We start from the raw sequence: 9210 nt of genomic DNA, 5'->3' as shown, positions 1-9210 counted from the left end.
CATTCCCCCACCAATCCTCCCCACCCCACTCCACTCCACCCAGCACCCCGCAGCAGGGGGCTCAGCTTCTACACAGCAGGGACCTTCCTGCCTCTGCGATGCAGCTGTTCAGCTCCTTTACAGCCTGTTTTTCTAAACTGTCAGTGCTACCCAGAGAAATGTGTGTGTCCCTGCCACGTGGAGTTCAGACTCTGACACAGGGACTCAATAAGTCGCTAAATCGCTCAGGTGGAAATCCTGATCCTCCTGCTTCAGCCTCCCAGAGTACTGAAATTACAGGTGGGTACCCAGCCACCTTTTAATTCCTACACCTAAGTGTCCTAGTTAGTGTCCCATTGCAGAAGATGCCCTGGGACCCAATGAACAGATCTGAACCTGGTGTCTGGCTGCCCCAAAGCCCTGGGGTCTCCCACATCCCCAGGAAGTGGGGAAAGGATGTCTGCATCCCAGCCTGAATCTTCTGCGCTCTGGAGGCATTGGGTAGCTGTGAGCGAGGGAGCCCATGGCCAGGTCTCCGCTCTGCTCCCAGACAGAAATCCAGTGGGTGCTGCCAGGGTGGACTGGAGGGGGCGGTGGAGAGATGGCCTGGGGACAGGGACCCTGGGGACAGCAGCCCAGGGCAGGTGGGAGAGTGACAGCCCCCCACATGCATGGCTGGTGTCCCCACACCACACAGCAGCCGTGCTGTCCTCAACAGTGCTACTGCAGATGCTCTCGAGCAATTAGGGACACTGAGGCATGGGGCTGTGCCGCTCAGGCCCCGGCTCAGTGGGAACCTGCAGGGCAGGGCCTCGGAGTGGCTCTGAGAACCAGGCAGTGGGGACGGCCTGGCCGGCCGGGACTGCTCACCTGAGTCCTCGAGGACATCCTGGGGTTGTCCGAAGGAGAGGACTTATGGCCACAGACCGGGGCAACCCAGGCCGGAGCCCCACAGGGAGGGATGTGGGAGGAATGCAGCCGTGCTCTGGACACCACCTCCACGGTGGACACAATCGCCGTGCACTGCAAATTCATAAAAATTACAATTCAAACAGTGTCACAGATGTTGGCGCACAACTGACGCATTCAACCATGTGGGCAGCTGGTATGGATCAGGGCAGAGGACCCCACGGAGTCAGGCGGGTGCCACGCTGCCTTCCAATTTCCCCCAAGGAAGAAAGGGAATGACATAGTCAGGGATGGTAAAATGGGGAAAACAAAATAGCAAAATCATAGACACAATTCCCCTCGTGCTGATGATTGCATATAAACGGAAAGTGCCCTAGAGCCCTTAGACCCGATTGTTTTAAGTCAGACCCGAGTCCACACAGTCTCTGACATGTGCATCGTGGGCGTGGGTGTGGGCGTCGCTGAGGGGCCAGGCAGGGAAGGGCGCCCCGACTGGGGGGGTGCCTGCATCCAGGTGAGACGGCCCTCACACCGTGGAGACAGAGGCTTCTCAGCGATGAGAGACTGCGCATGTCAGGGCGTGAAGCTCCAGGGGCCACGTGCGTAACCGCAATTCCCCAACACAGGGAGAGAACAGGAAAGAATCCAAGGACAACACCAGCAGGTGCACAGAACGGGAGCATCCGTCAGACAGATGATGAGGGAACATGGGTGACCCCGGGACCTGGCGGCGGGTGAGAGCTTGCTCTGGATAACTGCGGGGCCTGCTGTTCTAGGGACACACAGCCTGTCCCCAGCACGTGCAGGCAGTCAGGAAGCTGGGGTACAAAGCCAGGCTCCATGTGGCCACGGTTCCACTCCTACAGTGGTGTGTCCGCCACAGAACTGACCTGAACCCTGGGCCACGGGCTTAGAGGTGAAACTTGCACATGGGTCACAGCTCTCCTGGGGACTGTGGTGTCACCCTCACGTGTGTCCAGTCTTTGGGGTGAACCCCTCGAGAGGCGCAGCATAGTGAAGGCAGGGCCTGCTGCCTTGTGCTCGTTCCAGGTCCTGGGGGCTGTCCGTGCTCTGCCCACAGGACTGGTGGGTGACGGGCTTCCAGGAGACACTAAGCCGGGGTGAGGCTGCACGGGAAGGCCCAGGAGGTCAGCAGGTGTGTGCTGAGGACGTGTGCTGTGCCCTTGAAACAAAAAATCAGAAACACTCAGGCGTATGCGCACCCCCAGGCAGAGTGAGAACCACTGGTGCAGAGGGCTCACTGGCAGCTGAGTGGGTGCATAGGGTCGGCTCCAGTCTCCGACCTCTGCTGTGCACCTCTATTGCTGGATGTGGACGCGCCCGTGTCCGCCTGCTTGGTGCAGACAGCAGGGCCAGCCAGGGGCTCCTGAGCATCCTTGGTGTGGCCTTGCACGCAGCCCTGGGTCTGAGCCAGGTCCCAGCACCCCGAGTGGAGCTGCACGTGGACACTGCTGTCCGGACTTCGTAGGCCAGGTGCGGCTTATCCGCAGCACTTGACCCTGTGGTGGCCCTGGCTCTCGGAACCCCCTTTCTGATCTTACCCTCCCTGGGGCCCCTGACAGACACAAAACTCGCCAAAGACAGAGCTAGGAGGATCTGAGCCCGAGGCATCTCTCTGGCCAGGAACACCAGCCTGCAGGCCTCAGGCTGGGATTCTGGGGCCCTGGAGAGAGGAGCACTGCCTCAGGGCACTTGGAGTAGCTCCGTACATCTCTCTGAAACACAAATGACTGCAGGTGTGACCAGTAGGGCGGGCCTGACATGGGCTGGGCCTTGTCCGGCAGGCAGGATTGGTGTCCTCCTTGTAGCATAGACACATAACTGGGCACCGTGTGCAGAGGGCGCAGAGCCAGGACACTTCCTCCACACCCAGGGACATGGAGCATAGGCCAGGAGAGGCCAGGGCAGGTTCAGACCCAACCAGATGTGACCTTGTCCTGCAGCTGTATGCTGGATCTCAAACTCCTGTCCCTGAGCTGTGGGGCAGTGCATCCTGCTGTCCTCACCGGCCGTCTGGCCCACCCTCCACAGAGCTCAGCGCTGTGGCCAGGGGCTCCTCACTCCATGAGGGCTCCGCGCTGGGCCGAGCTGTGCACATGGTCAGCCCGCCTCTGGCACCTGGAACACGCGTCCTTCCCAGTCCCGTGACGGGGACACTTCACAGGCCCCCTGCTGCCTCGGGCTCACCCCACCACCCTCGTGACCAGACCTGGGCGGGGGCTCTCGAGCAGGTCACAGAGGCACCGTGTCCTCACGTGGCCCGTGGCCAGGACCCTCTCTGATCCCTCACTCAGGCGAGAGGTGGCGGACACCTCCTCACCCCATGGGATCCTTAGGTATTTGGAGGAGGCTTCAGACCGTAAAGCTCCCACTGCTGCCCCAGAAGTTTCCTCGGGTGCATCTTCCTCCATGTGAAAGTTCTCTCTCTCCCCATTCATTGTGTCACTCACCTGTTCAGGTCGGTTCAGAACAGAGCTTTAGAAGGTTCAAAGGCGTTGGTGCAAATCTGAAAACAATCCATTATTAATTGGTTATTTCTCAATTTCTGGCTGGACTACTGTCAATCACTTTCTTGACAAAGTTCCTCCTGGGAAGGCCTGAGCAGAATGTTGACTTGACATTCCTGTTTCCTCTCCTCGTCCACGTCACCCAGTCGGTTACTGCGGAAAGGGAAATAGGACCAAGGTACTGCCACACAGTATCCTGGGCATTTTAGGTCATATTCAAAAGGCGGCAGGGTCTTACCCCATTCCTTTGGAAAATGGGATTTGTGATCCACACAATGTGCTGGATGTGATTTATGTTTGGGTTGAGCTGTCCAGCAAAACCACGCATTCCACTGTTCTGTGTGCCTTGGATCAGAGTGCGTGGGATCTTACAAAGACTTCCCAGCATGCATCACATCTGGCTGGAAATTCAGAAGCTTTCATAGATTTTATTTTATTTTATTTTATTTTTTGGTACCGGGATCAAATTCAGGTCCTTGCGTTTGCCAGGCACGCGGCAGAACCACTGAGCTACATCTCTGGCCCTGATTTCTTGAAAGCTTTTTTACTACCACTTAGGGCTGGGGCTCGAGCTGCCTGAAGCTTTACAGAACTAGGTACAACCAGGTGTTTCACTACAGCTCCTGCCTGCCTGCCTCTCACGGGCCTGAGTGGCAGCTGGTGGCTCCTGGGCTACAGTCCACGCAATCAGGTAGCCATCAGGCTGTCCTCAAGTTGGGGTCCCCGAGCACAGAGCTCATCTGCAAGATGGGCAGAGTCCTGAGCTGGGGCTTCTTTAAAGGCTGAGAACCATCACTGTGCTTGCTGAAGCCCGGGTCGGGAGATGCTCACACTCCTGAAGCAGTGAGCTGGGCGGAAACAGCGGTGCCAGCCTTGGAGCACAGCCAGGCCGCAGACCAGGGCCGCAGCTGGGGGCTAACACCTTCCCATGATGTTAGAAGCACTTCTGTCTCACGTGGGTCTCCATGGTTAAAAACAGGAAACATTCAAGAGAAATTCAGGCTTCTGGTTTGACTTGAAAAAGTGGGACCACCCAGCAATGCAGAAATCCCACTGCCACCTCAAGGTGCCTGGAGAGCCGCCTGGCCCATCCCTGTCATGGACATGCCAGTCCCCCACACTTCCACCCCTGGTCCCTACAGCTGCTGGGGGCTGCAACTCCTGGGCTACAAGGCCTAGTGCTTTCCAGTTAACAAACAGCAGGAGCTGAGATCCAAGCCGGGCATGGTGGTGCACACCCATAAGCCCAGCACTAGGGAGGCTGAGGCAGGAGGATCGCTGTGAGTTCGAGACCAGACTGGGCTACACAGTGAGTTCCAGGTCAGTCTCAACTACATAGTGAGACCCTGTCTCAAAAAAAATCAAAAAACAAAAAAAACCTTTTTAACTAGACGGACAATGCTTTAATTATAACCATATATTGTGTCATTTTTGTTTTTGTTTTTGTACTGGGGATCAAACTGGGGACCTTGCGTTTACAAGGCAGGTGGCAGAACCACTGAGCTAAATCCCTGGCTATTTTGTTTTTATTGAGAATGTTTTGTCTTGTCTTTTATGAGCCTTGCCTCCATTAGTTTTTATTAAAACTGCATGATTGCACTTCCTTGAACGTAGTCCCACCCTCCTATGTAGCTTGTCTTTAACCTGATTGATGACTAATAAAAATCAATGGTTTGGACGGACCAGCACCTTTGCTGCACTGGCCTTCCTGGCTCCCCAGTTTCTCTGTCTCTTAGTTCTGTCTTAGGTTTTTTCTCAGGCTTGCACTGTACACTGAGCAGGAGACTGGAGCCCACTGCAGAGGTGTCCAGTAACATTTCAGGGGTCCCTAATAACTGGCTGGGATTACAGGTGTGCACCACCACGCCCAGCTTGAATCTTGGTTCTTGCTGTTCATTAACACAAAGTACAGGGGCTTGTAGCCCAGGAATTGCAGCCCCCAGCGGCAATAGGGACCTGGTAGGGAAGTTTGGGGTAATGGGACATGTGTCCCAGCCTCAGGACTTGGGCAGCCGCCCCTCCTACCCTGTGGCCCAGGCCCTCAACCAGCCCAGGGACCTTTCACGCTGAGGGGGTGGCTCAGGGCACTGCAATCTGCGAGGCAGGCCAAGGTTTTAAAATAAAATGACAGGTGGCAGGATGTTTCTGCCACTGGAAAGAAGACCCTGGATTCCAGAATGCCGGGGACAGCTGGCCTGCAGAATCTGTGTCAGTGCGAGCAGTCCTGGACAGACTCCCCACGACCTTGCCAGGAGGCTGGAGCAGCCACCACCCCTCTTCAGGCCACATCCCAAAAGAATGCGGGTTTGTCCTTAGTGCAGAGAGTGGTGGTGAAACAGCTGTCGGGAAAATCAATCTGCTCCAACAGGGCAGTGAGTCAGGGTGGCAAAGGCACACATGACCTCTCGAGGGGAAGCTGAGTGGAGGCCCATTCGACCTTAGGGCCCCGTGGAGTGGGGCAGCTCAGCTCTTGGCAGAGGTTGTCCCAAGAGGGCAGAGGTGCCAGCACAGGAAATGATGCAGTGGCTGGGGTTGGTGCTTGGCAGGCTGTGTGGAAGATGCCCCTGTGCTCCCAGGCTCAGGTCCACTGTGGCCTTCCCTGTGAACTGAGTGGGTGTGGGAGTGTGTCGCATTCACTCTGGGATGAAACCTTTCATGCACAGAATTTTAAAACCATATAACCAAGAGATGACCAGAGATAAAATCAAACCCTCTCTAAATGTTAACCCAACTGAGCTGAGTGTGGCCACACACTCCTGTGATCCCAGCACTCAGGAGTCTGAGGCAAGAGGCTCACCATGAGTTCGCTGCCGGCCTGGGCTACATAGCAAGGCCTGGTCTCAAAACAAAAACAACAAATTTACCTACTTTAGTGAAAAATATTTTAAAAAACAAAACCCTGAAGAGACCCATACCAGGCAATGAAATGGAAGCAGTAATAAAGTTTCCCAACAAAGCAAAGCCCAGGACCCATGGCTGCATGGCTGATGTTACCAGACTTGCAAAGAACACCAGGGCCCCTTAAACCATTTTGTAAAATAGAAAGGAAAAAGTTCTCACAAACTCATTCAGCAAAGCCAGTATTATGCCACTACCAAAACCAGATAAGGATATAACAAAAAGACAGAGAAAAAGGAAGGAAGAAAGAAAAACTATAGGGCAAAAGCCTTAGTGAACATGCAAAAATTCTCACAAATATACTTGCACATTAGCTGGGCATGGAGGTGCACATCTGTAATCCTACTGTTTGGGAGGCTGAGGCAGGAAGGTCACAGCAAGTTTAAGTCCAGCCCAGGCTACATAGTGAGCTCAAGGCCAGCCAGAGCTAATAGACTCTTTCTCAAAGAGACAAAACAAAACCCCAAAACTTGCACATTGAATTCAACATCACATTAAAAAGTTCATAGGGGCCAGGCGTGTAGATGCTCGCCTGTAATCCCAGCACTCAGGAGGCTGAGGCAGGAGGATCACTGTGAGTTCCAGACCAGCCTAGGATACATAGTGAGTTCCAGATAAGTTTCAACTACATAGTGAGACCCTGTCTCAAAAAAAAAAAAAAAAAAAGTTCATAGGGCCAGGGATTTAGCTCAGTGGTGCTGCTGCCTGCCTCACAAGTGTAAGGTCCTGAGTACAAGATTGAGTTGGTTTCATTTCAAGGATCCAAGGTTGGTTCAATATATGCAAACAAATATGTAATAATATACCACATAAATAGAATCAAGGATAAACATCACATGATCAGCTGAATAATGCAGAAAAGCCTTCCATAAATTTCAACATCCTTCAGATAAACACCTTTTCAGGGTCAGATGGAAGAATCATATCTCACCATAGCAAAGGCTGAAAGTTAAACCCAAAGCTAATACCACACTGAGTGGAGAGAAACTGACAATGTTTCTCTAAAATCAGGAGCAAAACAAAGGTGTCCACTCACCATGCTTAATCAACACAGCACTGGACACCTCAACCAGAGCAATCAGGCCAGAGAAAGAAACAAATGGGACACAGATGGGAAAAGAGAAAGTCAATTTTTTTTTTTTTTTTTTTGAGACAGGGTCTCACTAAGTAGTTGAGACTGCCCCGGAACTCACTATATAGCCCAGGCTGCTCTTGAGCTCACAGCAATCCTTCTGCCTCAGCCTCCTGAGTGCTGGGATTACAGGCATGCACCACCACACCCGCCTTCAAATTATCTCTTTATTTGCAAATGACATGATTTCCTGCCTAGAAAACCACCAAAAGTCTCAGAATCAATTAAAAAAAAAATTCAGTAAAGTAGCAGGTTACAAAATCAACACAAAAATCTGACTTTTCAATACATCAATGAACTTGCTAAAATAGGAATCAGGAAAATAATGCCATTCATAAACAGCCACACCATACCCCAGTTAACAGTGGGTACCAGGGTACCAGATTAGCCTCAAAATAACACCAGCAACAAGAACCTTAGGTGTAAACTAACCAAGAAGTGGGGAGAGACCTTGGCAGGGAAAATTGTAAAATGCTGAAGAAATAAATTGAGGGAGACATTAGAAGATGGAAAGATGGAATGGTGTACCATGTTCATGGATTGGGGAAATTAATATTGTGCATATGAAAAGCACTCCACAAAGTCAACACAATCCCCATCAAAGTGCCAATGCCATTCTTCACAGAAGTAGAAAAAAACAGTCCTACAATTCTGACAGAGCACAAGAGATCCTGAACTGCCAAAGCAATCCTTTGTAAAATAAGCAATGCTGGAGACATCACAATACTTGATTCTGAAATATACTCTAGTGAGCAGTGCATGGTGACACACACCCGTAGTCCCATCTACCAGGGAGGCTGAGGCAAGAGGATCACAAATCCAAGACCAGCCTGATCAACCTAAGGAGATACTGTTTCAAAATAAAAAATAATAATAATAAAGGACTAAGGATGTAGCACAGGACTGGAGCACTTGCCTAGCATGTGGGAGGCTCTGGGTTCAATCCCCAATACTGAAGAAAAATCAAACAAATAGCAAAGCAACTTTAGCAAAAACCAATGGTGCTTGCATAAAAATAGACTCAGAGACCAACAGCGTAGAACAGAGGCCCAGAGACAAACCCATGTATCCCAGCCACCTGACCCTTGCCAAAGAAGCCAAAGCACATGTTGGGGAGAAGATGGTGCTGTGCAACTGCACACCTACCAGAGGAGGTGAAGCTGGGCCCCTCTCCTTCGCCCTGGAGAAAAACCCACTGTACAGGGGTCGGAGGCCCAATGCAAGACCTGCAAGAGCTGGAGGAAAGCAGAGGGCAGTGGTCAGCGTGCCGTCCTGAGTGAGGCTCCAGCGGCTCAGGGAGCAGCGCCAAGGGTTGATGAGCAGGATGCATCACAAGGAGGGCTTCTTCACAGCACAGGAACAGTCCACAGGGAGGGGCGGGAGACAAGTGTCTGCCTTTTACCCCATACAGGATCAGTATCTCGAATACTCGTAGGGAACTTCGAAACTTTAACACCAAACATGGCGGAAAGATGAGATGAGTGTGTTTGAAGTGAGGGGACTCTAGAGAGATTAATGGCAATGGATCTTTTACTATAAAAAATTATTATTATTATTATTTTTGGTATTGGGGATCGAACTCTCATCCTTGTGCTTGTGAGGCAGGCAGCGGAACCACTGAGCTAAATCCCCAGCCCGCTATAAAAAAATTCTTTAAAAATTTAAATGCACTGTTTTATTTATTTGTTTTTGTTTTGCTCTTTGGGGTTTTGGGGGTTGTTTGTCTGTTTGTTTGAGACAGGTTCTTGCTGTGTAGTGCAGGCT

The 9210-nt window shown here is 52.0% G+C and overlaps 1 long non-coding RNA gene across 2 annotated transcripts in view; it reads right to left on the bottom strand.

Annotated features, from left to right (window-relative positions):
• LOC104859385 overlaps positions 1-8932 on the bottom strand; it is a 14500-nt gene extending 5568 nt beyond the window's left edge. Inside the window, exons 1-4 of one of the 2 annotated variants that reach the window (XR_779358.2) lie at positions 8593-8932; positions 3360-3569; positions 1779-2071; positions 850-1002 (exon numbers count right to left, since the gene is read on the bottom strand). This is a non-coding gene — a long non-coding RNA (uncharacterized LOC104859385). Of the gene's footprint in view, positions 1-849; positions 1003-1778; positions 2072-3359; positions 3834-8592 lie in introns of those variants that run through there. The other variant, XR_779359.2, reaches the window with a different exon arrangement.
• Positions 8933-9210: the final 278 nt, after the last annotated feature.

This window comes from Fukomys damarensis, unplaced genomic scaffold, assembly GCF_012274545.1.
Source record: "Fukomys damarensis isolate Sample0158 unplaced genomic scaffold, DMR_v1.0_HiC HiC_scaffold_6, whole genome shotgun sequence".
NCBI classification, from domain to species: Eukaryota; Metazoa; Chordata; class Mammalia; order Rodentia; family Bathyergidae; genus Fukomys; species Fukomys damarensis.
The sequence above is the reverse complement of the archived record's forward strand: the minus strand, read 5'-3'. Positions and strand labels throughout refer to the sequence as shown.